This window comes from Pelodiscus sinensis, chromosome 4, assembly GCF_052426305.1.
Source record: "Pelodiscus sinensis isolate ZL-2025 chromosome 4, ASM5242630v1, whole genome shotgun sequence".
Lineage (NCBI taxonomy): Eukaryota > Metazoa > Chordata > Testudines > Trionychidae > Pelodiscus > Pelodiscus sinensis.
Genome location: NC_143055.1, coordinates 48,601,570 through 48,613,570, shown reverse-complemented (window position 1 = coordinate 48,613,570; position 12,001 = coordinate 48,601,570). Strand labels below are relative to the sequence as shown.

Sequence of the window (12,001 nt, the reverse complement as noted above, 5' to 3'; positions counted from 1 at the left end):
CTCAGCCACTCCCAGCCCAGGTGCTGCCGCCAGAACCCTGCCCGCCTCATTGTGGTGTCACAGTGACGGGGCGTGGGGAATCGAGGGCAAAGGGGAACCCAGAGGGCAGCTTCTCGCCTCCGCCTGGCTTGTCGGGGGATGGTGCCTTGTTTGGGCGGGGTCCCGGAGTGGACACTTACAGTCTGTTCTCATGCTCCCGTCCCTGAGCTGAATGATTCCTCACATGGCCTCGTCTGTCCGCAGTGGGCCCCAACGCATTTACCATCCCTCAAAGAGTAGTGGGAAAATCCCACCCCCTTGGCAAGCAGTGGGAGTTTTGTCCTTGAAATCCGTGTGGCAGGGCAGGATTGCACCCCTGTCTTGCTGGTTTCAGGTATGAATGATGTCACTTTCAAGGAGAGTAGGTGGCAAAAACATTAGGATCCCCAGCAGCAGATTTCAGACTGAACACGTCAGTTTTAATATCTTAAATTTTAAGTAAGCCATTATGAAAAGATCAGTCTCACATAGGGTAGAACACAAGGGTACAGCAGGTATGAAGGCAGAGGACCTGTTTGCCTCTGGAATGCAAAATAAAGGGCCTGGGTTGTCGCTCTGCACCACAGACATTGATGGGAGTAAGCTTGGGGAGAGACTAGTTTTCAGAAAACATCCCCCAAAACTGGCATGGAAAGGCCATGTGACTTCATTGAATGTACCAGTGGTAAAAGGGGAGATGTGCTGCAGTTTTAGGCCCTGGTTTCCTGTTGCGATGTTTTTACTCAGGCTCTATGCAGGTGAAATGCTTTACGCCATAGGAATTTTCTGCATATGTCAAATGAGCAAAATGGGTGCAGCATGTACACACCAATAGCGTGACTCACTTTGTTGCCACTGTTATGTAATCATAAGAATATACTAGCTTTATTATTTAGTGATTTCACAACTGAAATCCAAATCTTGTTTTTCTTGTTTTAAACTGTGCCACTCACATAAAATCCAATGCTTTAATTTTTAAAATATATTGATGCAAACTGCAATTTGCTAGTTAAGCTATATCAATTACAAATATCTCATTCAGAGTGATAATTTATGTGGAGTAGTGTCTTTGATTTCTGCCTCAAAGCCGAGAATTATACTTCAAATTTTAAATATGTCCCTTTTAAATGGAGAGTCTTACTATAAAATATGCATAGTTCATTGTTAATGTTAAATGTAAATCTTCAAAACAAACTTCAAATATTTAGGAACAAACTGTTTCTCTTATTAGCACAATTATATCACTAAATCAGTTTAAAGGAGCTTCATGTTCAGAAGATATGGGGGGGCAGTAGCTCCTGGGATCACAGTTGGAGAGTATTTTGAAAATAATCGTTTTGATAACTATTGATGCAAACTGCAATTTGCTAGTTAAGTTATATCAATTACAAATATCTCATATTATTCAGAGTGATAATTTATTTGGAATGGTGTCTTTAATTTTTGCCTTTGATTTCTTCAAAATACCCCATTGGAGTGTATTTTGAAAATAATCATTCTGATAACTTCTCAGGCAAATTCCAGGAATGGGTAAGTTTGGACCATATTCAGTGTCCAAGAACTATATAAGGAAATAGTGCCATTAACTTATGAAAAGAAAAAAAAAGTCTCTTGTAAGAGAGACTGATGATCCAAAGCATTTAAGGTGCTTATAGGGATAGCTCCAGAAAAAGAAACCGATATAAAGAAATGTGAGCTAATAATAAATGTAAAAACAACCAAAACAATAGTAATTATTTAAATACAAAGTACTGAATAATGTAACCACATAATCTAGAGCAGAGTTGCCAGCAGCATTTATTAACAAATCTATAGAATTTGTCTCGCATCCAAATAGATATTACCCATCAAATAATGTTTTCTGTTCTTACCTTTTAATGTCTAAAATCGGGCTGTTTTGGTAGATGATTGGTTGGTAAACATTAGCATTCTTTGTGACTGGCCCTCCTTGATGGCAAATTTGTAACAAACCCTTTCATTCCTTTATAAACTTCCTTCCTTCACTCCATTTCAATTCCAGGATTAATGGGGAAAAACTGCTTTTGTGGTGTGTCTTTTTAACAGCAATATTAAGAAGCAATAAAACCTGAAAACACAACTAGCAAACTCAGTTCTGTTTCAGCTGTTTCATTTAGCCACTCATTCCTAAGTTCTGGACACAAAAGCTACAAGAGCAAAAATGCTAAGTATAGTAGAAATGAAGACAGAGCATAATAGATCAGTAGCACTGGCAGTGTGCTTGATAGCAGCAGAGCAGGATGCACAATTTAAACATGGGATCTGATATTATATGGTTTAATTTACTTTGTAGCAAACTTGATGTAGTTATTGCATCAAAGTCACTGTGGCTATTCTGTCCTAACAAAAGGGAGACAAACTCCAGAAAAGTGAAGTCACAAAAGTTTGGAGTGACAGTGAGTCATGCTCACTTACTTCTAAGTAAAAATTACTATCGTAAAAGCTATAGTATATCAAGAGACCATTACAAAAGTTAAAAAACCTGTCCCTTTACTCCTGTAGAGCTAATGTGGATATTAACTTTGGGTGAGTTATCCCAGTTACCTAATCTAGCTCTAAACCTGCAAAGGTTTACACAGTTGCTTAACTATTTGCATGTAGGTAGTCAATGGACTACTCATGCCATTCAGGCAATTGGATTGAAACATTAGTCTCAACACTATAGTTAAAATGGGGTAATTTGATATATTTTATAAAATTTCACATTTTCCTTGAATTATTGACCCAGATAACTACAACATAGTAAATTTCTGATTTTCTTTCTGCATACAAAGCAGAGCCTTTCCTTTCAGAAATTAATGATATATAAATGAATAATGTATCTGTGTCATGAAGGAGAGCTTGCAAATAGAGACAGCCTTAATAGGATTGAGAAAAATTGTAAAGGAGCTGACAAAGCAAGATACTGAAATAGATTAAAGCAGGCCTAGTAAAACAATAATCCAGGGTTTCTACCTTCCTTTCATCAGTCAAGGTTACTTGATTCAAATCCAAAAAAATGTAAGAAATCCCTATGGGAAAATACTTTTGTATAAACAATGGAACTAACTGAACTCCCAATGATGTTAATGGGATTTCTGATTTTAACGTAAAAGGAAGCACACTATTCCTGCAGCTAGAGCATGCCCATCTGGGCTGGGGGGCGGGGAATGGCTCTCTCAGCCAGTTTGCTGCGGTTAACTCTTTCAGGCCCAGTGTGAGGTTGGTACATCTTGTCACGGAGGGGTGCTATTATTTTCTAGACATTCCAGCCATTTAGTTAACTAAATTGCCTGTAATACTACGCACTTTGCCGGAAGAGGCAATGCAAATGAAGCACGGATTAGCATTTTCTCACGCTTCATTTGCATAATCTCTTCCAGTGTGTTTTTGTACAAGAGGTTTTTGTGCAAAAACAAGCAGTATGGATGTTTCCTTTTTGCGCAAAAAACCCTTTTTGCACAAGATCCTTATGCTACCCCCTTTTAGCGCAAGATCCTTAAGCCGGGGGCATAAAGATCTTGTGCACAAAGGGGTTTTTGCGCAAAAAGGAAACGTCCACACTGCTTGTTTTTGTGCAAAAATTTCTTGTGCAAAAACGTACCGAAAGAGATTATGCAAATGAAGTGTAAGAATATGCTAATCCTTGCTTCATTTGCATTGCCTCTTCCGTCAAAGAGCATTAGCGTGAGTGTTAACCCCACAGAAAATGGGTCCTTAAGAGTCTCCAGGAAGTGTTGGCAGGGGATCAGTAGAGTCAATGAAAACTGAGTGTGGATTTTGTATTAAAAAGCAGGACCTTCCTGCTACAGTCTTTGTTAGACTAGAGCCAAGATGGCGATATGAGTTAAGCCATGAGCAATGCATGGAATTTCCAGAGATATATATGCCTTGGGAAGGATTAAACCTTGGAACAACAGATACATGAGTAGAACAGGGAATATTTAGTCAGACACGATCCGTTACTTTTGTGTTTGTTGGACTCCTCTATGGAAAGCCCATGTACTACCTTACCCCGTACACTATACCTTTTTAACTCAATTCTACAAAAGCAATTCTCTCTGGGTATGTCTACACTACCCCGCTAGTTCGAACTAGCGGGGTAATGTAGGCATACTGCACTTGCAAATGAAGCCCGGGATTTGAATTTCCCGGGCTTCATTTGCATAAGCGGGGAGTCGCCATTTTTAAATCCCCGCTGGTTCGAACCCCGTGCAGTGCGGCTACACGGGGCTCAAACTAGGTAGTTCGGACTAGGGTGCCTATTCCGAACTACCGGTACACCTCGTTTCACGAGGAGTAACGGTAGTTCGGAATAGGAACCTAGTCCGAACTACCTAGTTCGAGCCCCGTGTAGCTGCGCTGCACAGGGTTCGAACCAGCGGGGATTTAAAAATGGCGGCTCCCTGCTTATGCAAATGAAGCCCGGGAAATTCAAATCCCGGGCTTCATTTGCAAGTGTGGTATGCCTACATTACCCTCCTAGTTCGAACTAGGAGGGTAGTGTAGACATACCCTCTGTTTTTAATCTTGCCTATCTCAGTGGCTCTGTAAACCTAGCAACCAAGTAATCCTTTACCAAGTATATCTTCTTTTTTTGTTAATAAAATCACCTTTTTCCTGATTCCTATGTATTAGAAGGCACGAGGTTTTGTGTGCACATGCCTAAACCTGCCAGGTCAGTTATTAGCTTGTTTTCAAGCTCTCTCTTCAGAGAGGATGTTCTATAGAAAGAAATTCCCAAGTGCATCTTCATGGATTTTCAAGGGGTTTTTGCAGTTGGGTGGTGGCAGCATACCACCCAAAATCAGAAAATCTGTGATCATGGGGAGTTTTTTAAGCAGAAGCCTTTGGTGTCAGAGTATTTAAAAGTCTTTTGTGGGCCCCCAACTTCTGTACATTAAGTGCTAGAGTGGGGAATACTGCATACTGCCTAAGGGATGTAGGTTGGGAACTTCTGCTATAGACCATTGTAGTGTGCAGAGCTGTTGGGGCTTAGAATACCCCAGCCACTCCCTCTTCTACCAAGCCACAGACTATCCCCTCCCTCTTCATAAGGATTGTGAATAGCACAGTAAGCCACAGTTATGTGGGCAGCATTGATCCAAATTGATCTGTAGATATCTCTAATAGAATTTCAATGTGCCAAGAGCATATTCAACACCGCTTTATTCCTGCTCAGACTATATTTACATTATCTTTTGCCATGGCCTCTAAAAATCAGGGTAAAGTTTCATAATGAAAGACTAAAGGGGGTATGTGAAATCCCTCAGAATAATAATAGGAACAATAATACTGTACATGATAATGTTATTTAGTGGGAACAATGTACTATTCTTTCTATGAATATAGACTCCTGAAAGGTGAACAACCCTGGCATCATGAACCTTCCCATATTATGGATGTGAAGGACTAGTCAACTAGTTGGCTATCTGATAAGCAAATGCTTATCGGATGGTTGACAAGTTTGTCGACTAGTTGCTCTCCCCGCCCCCTTTGATGCCTCTATCAGAAAGAGGCAGCAAGGGGAGAAGAAAGAAGGAAGTACTTCAAAGTGGCAGGGCCACCTGAAGCCTGGGTCCAGACTCTAGGCTTCATTCAGTGCTGCTGCTTTGAAATGCTGCCACGGGAGCCTAGCATCAGGCTCCTCTCAGCATTTCAAAGTGGCAGCACCGCATGGAACCTGGGCTCAGTTGGGGAGTCCCCAGCTGATCCCTGGCTCCATGCGACATTGTCTCTTTGAAACGCCACCATGGGAGTCCGAAGTCAGGCTCTCCACATCATTTCAAAGTGGCAGCATCGCACAGAGCATGGGATCAGTGGGGAGTCCTCAGCTGACCCCAGGCTCCATGTGGCATGTTCACCTTTAAAGTATAGCAACCCCTCTAGGGCTGTTTCTACACTTCAAAGGTGGAAATGCTCTATCAACTAGTCAAATAGTGAATGCAAAATGCATCCACTATTCAGTTAGTCAATTACCCACAATTTAACATCCCTATCTCACATTAACATTTATAAACTAACCTTTTTGGCTCATAAGAGCTTGTACAACAATGGAGTAATACCTCTTGAGGTTTATGTATTCATGTTCCTTGAGAAGGGCAAACTATGAGCATGAGTCTCATCAGTAGTGCTAGTACAGTTTGAAAACCCCATTCTTTTAAAGCCAGCAATTAGGAATATGAAGAATATCTCTTATGCTTGCCTCTTTGAGGTAAACCTGATAGTCTCAGAAACCTATGCCACCATTTTATCTGTAGTCATCTTTCCAACACCAGTCTGGGTGGCAGAGGGTCTATAGCAGCATGGGGTAGCAGTTTTGAGATTATTGTAGTAACCCACTTCTGGACCAGGATGGTTGTCCTCATGCACATGTCTTTAATTGGAGGCTTGGGATAAGCTCCTTGCAAAACTCCAGAACATAGCTTTCTTTATGCAAAAGTTCTGGACATCTGTTGGTCATCCCAAATCTGCATGATGGTGTGGTTGCACCAGTCTGTGCTTGTGGTTCTGCTCCAGATGACATACACAGGGGACATCTGTGACCATACTCAGTGTCATGAATAGTATCAGCCATTTTGAGTCTGCCATGTCTGTGTCTTTTTCCTCCTAGTTCTTCATAAGATCTGTCAGGTACCTTTGGTGGGCTAGAATATGCCACCAAAATGTTCACCAGCATCTCATGGAAACTACCTGTTTCCTGACATGGGATTGAAAGCTCAAGCAAAAACTTATTGAAACGGTGCCTTCTCATGTTGCTGGCTCTGCACGTAGGGTGCACATAGATCAAAATGACAGCTTAACAGCATGTGTTGGTGGGCTGTTCAAACTTCTTGTGATGTGCAGGGTGAACAGTCAAGTTTCCCCACAGTACTACATGATCAAAGAATTAGAGCAGTCACACTTTGGAGTGGCAGTAGGGAGCTTGGGATATGGTTGGTTTGAGTTGGGCCTGTGTGCTACATTGTGGTTGCCATGGTCCCATGTTCAAGCCTGGCATTAGAAAATCCCTCATGTAAGGTTAAAAATGAATGTAAATGCTCAAATCCTGTGTTCTCTAACCCAGGCTCATCTGACTTAAGTCCTGCCTAGACATACTGAAAGTGCCCTCAGGGAAATTGTGAATTGAGCCCTAAGGGAAAAGTAGAAGGGAAACCTGTGGCAAAGGTAGGATCTGAATCAGGTCTCCTGGCATCTATCTGAGTGACTTAACAAATCATGCTTTCTTGTCAGCTTGTGTCAGTTTTATGTTCTGACACAGTTTTATATTCTGATGACATAAATCTATGTGAGATTGTCTTTTTTCAGAACCTAAGAGCAAGGTGATTTCTATTAATAGCTTTTCTCTATCTGATAGCTAAAATATTTTTTCCTTGGAATTGCCAAGAAATAAGTTATAAACAACATTTTCCACTGAACATATATGAAACGTTCTATAATTATTTTAAGCACCACAAGGAGACAGTATAGTCTCTTAGACCAGGGCTACTCCACATGCAGCCTGTTTGTGGCCCACGGCGCAGTTTGTGTTTAGATGGGGCTCAATACACAGCCCACAGGTGGGATCCTTTGAACATGGCCTCCACTGGGAACACACTTCACAACAGCGTCTCCCAGGCAGGGTGAGCATTGAAAGATGCAAGCGGACGGGCTGGCTGGAACAGATGAGTACAGGGTGTCAACATTTCTAGCCCTCCACAAGGAGGTGCTGGGAATGCCGGGGCATTGTGTGAAAGAAGATATTTGCATTGTGCCCCTCAGCATGTGCTGTGAGTATCATTGTGGCCCCTGGGGCTTCCAAAGTTGAGTAGCCCTGTCTTAGGCTATGTCTACACACCAGCTTTATTTTGGAATAACTGACGTTATTTCAAAGTAACATAGTCTGAGTCTATACAGCAAGCATAGACATAATGTTGAAATAATGTTATGCTGGAGGACTTCTTTCTCCAACTCCTGTTACCCTCATTTTATGTGGAGTAGGGGAAGTTGGAGGAAAGGTGTTCTAACTCAGACTCCCTGCTGTATAGACGGCACCAAAAGCCAAAATAAGTTATTTCAACTTCAGCTATGCAATTGACGTAGCTCAAGTTGCGTAGCTTATTTTAGCTTTAGCTCTGCTGTGTATATGTGGCCTTACAAAGCTGGTATTAGTTTGGCTGAGAAGTTTCCAAATTGATTAAAACTGTAATTATTATTAAGCTATTTAATAAAATATGAAAGAATAAACAGTAAACCATATCTATTCTGGTGAAAGACCTAGTACATTAATAATGTATGAAATCTGAAATAAAAATAATAAAAATACCATGAGACAATATTGCTATATAACATTATTCATTAGTTTTTGTCAAATCCCATGCATATTCAAAGTATTCATAAGCTTCTGCTCAGGTGAGGGATAATGGTGACTGTCACTTCCATCTGTCTCTAAATCTCAAAATCCAGCACTAGGTCAAGGAAAGCCTTTTCTAAGGTCCGTGTCCTAGTCTTGGAATAATACAGAAGTACCATTCAACTACCCATAGAATAAGGAAATTAATAACCTGAAATGTTGATTGTGTTTGGATTTTCATTGTTTACTTTCAATGTGGAAATGCGGATGACTTAAAGAACTGCAATCATTACTAGGAGTAGATTACATTACCAAGGTAAGCATCCACAATAGCAAAACACCTTGTGATAACAATATTGGAGAGTCTGGTTTTTAAACTTACTTTAAAAAAATTGCTTTATTTTAAATGTATCCTATTTTCTAGAGGGCAAAAGCTAGAGATTTTGTCACTACTCAGTATTTAACGTAATGCAATTTAATATTTTGTATGTTGTTCTTCAGTGATTAAAAATAAGCAGATAGACACACTGGGCCAAATCCCTGTTGTATCTTATTGAAGTCACTACATCCCAGAAGTGAGTATGAATACAGCAGGGGTGAATTTGGACCATTGTGCCAATAAGGACTGGCTAATGCAAAAAATCACCGCAGACGAATCTGCTGATCCTTCATTTATTACAATTCTGAGAATGAATAATGCTTTTCTTTGTTTTCTTGCAACTTACATCTCTTGCCTTACAATTGATAACGTTTTGTAAAAAAATTTGGACCTTTATCTGTTTGTCATCGCTCTTATTTTTTTAAAAAAGAGAATGCATGGAGTCAGATTATTTGTGAAATCCATGACATGTTAATAATTGTGAAATATTTCTAAAGAAAAAGTTCATTTGCACTACCTTGAATTCTCACTTCCTAAATATTGTAATCTATTGTTGTGGAATGGGCTAGAAGGTAACAGTGACTAACAGTTTGTGCTAACATGATATTTTAATTAAAATTGTGTAGCTAGAGAATAAGGAAAAGCTGTATTAACGTAATTAATATAGTCCAAATATTTTGTTTAACATAACTTCAGTAGCGAGAGGGATTTTGAGCCACAAGTGCTCAAAAAGAAACACCACACTCATAAATCACAAGAACCTTGCCTGTGTGCTCACATATATGCAAACAATTATGTTTTGTCATTTCCACAGTACAATTTTGGGCTTCTGAATTTGTGGTCTTTAGCTTCTGAAATTATAAAAAATATTCTTTAATGCTAATATAATTTGAAGACAGGGGAAACAACCTGGCCCTGCACTATTTCGATCCAAATTGTGGCCCACTAATTTGGGGCTTTTGGGTGCCAAGTCCTTTCCACTTCCATGTGTATGAATTACCACACCAGTTAGACCAGGACTATCAGGCTGGAGAAGAAGGGGTTTCAGGGTATGTCTACACTTTTTGTTGGATAGTTAACATAGGTTTGGATTAGTCCCCTGCCCACTCTGTGCAATTTTATCACACAAAGGGACTTCAGCTGAGAGCTTGATCCACACCAGTGTGAGTGACACTCTGAATGCAACAATTTTATAGCATCTCAACTTTGAATGGGCAGCTTTATGCAATTATATCTCAGTTGTACACTTTATAGCTTCTGCTGATTGAATGTATTGCACACACTGATGCTCCTTACATTCCTCCAACTGTCTCACCCTACACCTTCCATGTGACCTGAGTTCCACCCTCCCATCTCCTGGTGCAACTCTCCTGACACATGCCAAGGGCTGTGTGTGCCTGATTTCCAGCTCCCCCTATTGCCATTTCCCAATCTCTCCCTCATGCCAAAGGTTCTTGCTCAGTCTCTCCACAATTCCTTTTTTTCTGCCCACAGTCAATTTTGCTAAAAAAGAGATTTCCACTGTTAACAGTGTTTCTCCCTTTTTCCTGTACTGAGTTTGACCAGGAAGATACACAGCTTTAATTCACACTAATAGTCCAGATTGAGTCTTTTGGTATAGCTTCTTTAGAGAGTGGCTGAACTGGAGGTGAATCATAGCTGCCTTTGGATGCTAACATTGCCTTCTTTTGATATTGCCCCATTTGTGTATGGAGATAGTTATTTAATACAGCTGGTGTAGTTTCAATCCTTAAGGCCCTCCGACATTGTTTATTGCTGCAGCAATCCAGTGAAAATCCTCCTTCCAGCACTTATGCCATGGTTGACTGATTTATAAGCTCTTGAAAATGTTTTTCTTCTGTGACTACCTACTTATAATCAAGTCCTACCATTAGCCAATTTAAAGGTTGACAGCAACCTCTCACAAGATATAATGGAATGATACTTGTTACTGTTGTTAGCATACAATTGTCATCTTTTTATTTTATGGACTGCAATAGATGTCTGCACAGCTTGCATGCACTGCCTATTTGACTACTTATTGGAAATAGAGTTTCCTCTCAGATCTCCCAGATGAAATAGGTTAGACAAGTGGCTTCACTTTCATTGGATAACACAAAGACATAATCCACCAAAAATACATCATATTCCTATCGATTTTAGCAGATACATGGCATTTTATTGTACTTTACACCAGCACAGCAAATCATAAATATGTCTTTTTAAAACAATTGTTTATATCAGTTACAGGCAGTTTCAAAACTGTCAACTTCATGCAGCTCCAGATGCTTTTGCCTTTCAAATTCAAACTAATAGGCTGACAGAAATTGTGCATTTAGACAAATTTGAAAATGCTCAGGACAAGCAACTGGATATCATGTTGGGTATAGTGAGCTGCTAGGAAAGCATTAAGAATGAAAAAAGTCAATGGCAAAGTTTATTTTTAAAGGACCAGGATTCCATCCTATTTTTTTAACAGGACAAAGATATTGGACCTGATTCTTCTGCCACTGACACCAGTTTAAAACTAGTATAATTCCATTAACTTCAGTAGGGCTGTGTCTACACTGGCACCCTTTTCCGTAAAAGGGATGCTAATGAGACACTTCGGAATTGCAAATTCTGTGGGGGACTTAAATATCCCCCGTGGCATTTGCATGAACATGGCTGCCGCTTTTTTCCGGCTCGGGGTTTTGCCGGAGAAAAGCGCCAGTCTAGACGGGATCTTGCGGAAAATAAGCCCTTTTTCAGAAGATCCCTACTTTCAAGTAGGAATAAGGGATCTTCCGGAAAAGGGCTTATTTTCCGCAAGATCCCGTCTAGACTGGCGCTTTTCTCCGGCAAAACCCCGAGCCGGAAAAAAGCGGCAGCCATGTTCATGCAAATGCCGCGGGGGATATTTAAATCCCCCGCGGCATTTGCAATTCTGAAGTGTCTCATTAGCATCCCTTTTCTGGAAAAGGGTGCCAATGTAGACACAGCCTAGATGTATTCCTGATTTATACCAGACTGAGAAAAGAATCAGCTCCCTTACATCTATCCTAAAGTTATAGAACATAGGTGAGTGAACTACATTTAGTTTTGCAATTTGTGTTTTATACTCAACCTAGATTCTAATTTCTTATCCCGGTCTGTCCTTAAAATTTATGGTGTTCTATGCAAAGGCAGTGTTGTAAGTCAGGATTGGGGTTGTCCCGAGGGGTTGGTGACAGGTCCTCTACTCCGTCAATGATGATAAACTTTTGGCTGCGTGCATGCATTGTTTTGCTTTTCTG

The 12,001-nt window shown here is 40.4% G+C and overlaps 1 protein-coding gene across 1 annotated transcript in view; it reads left to right on the top strand.

The window, feature by feature from the left end:
* Nucleotides 1-359: 359 nt before the first annotated feature.
* The window catches only part of CNGA1 (cyclic nucleotide gated channel subunit alpha 1), a 33,275-nt gene continuing 21,633 nt past the window's right edge, over nucleotides 360-12,001 (top strand). Inside the window, exon 1 of the mRNA XM_089777643.1 lies at nucleotides 360-373. The gene's annotated coding sequence lies outside the window, so the exon portion shown is untranslated. The remainder of the gene's footprint in view (nucleotides 374-12,001) is intronic.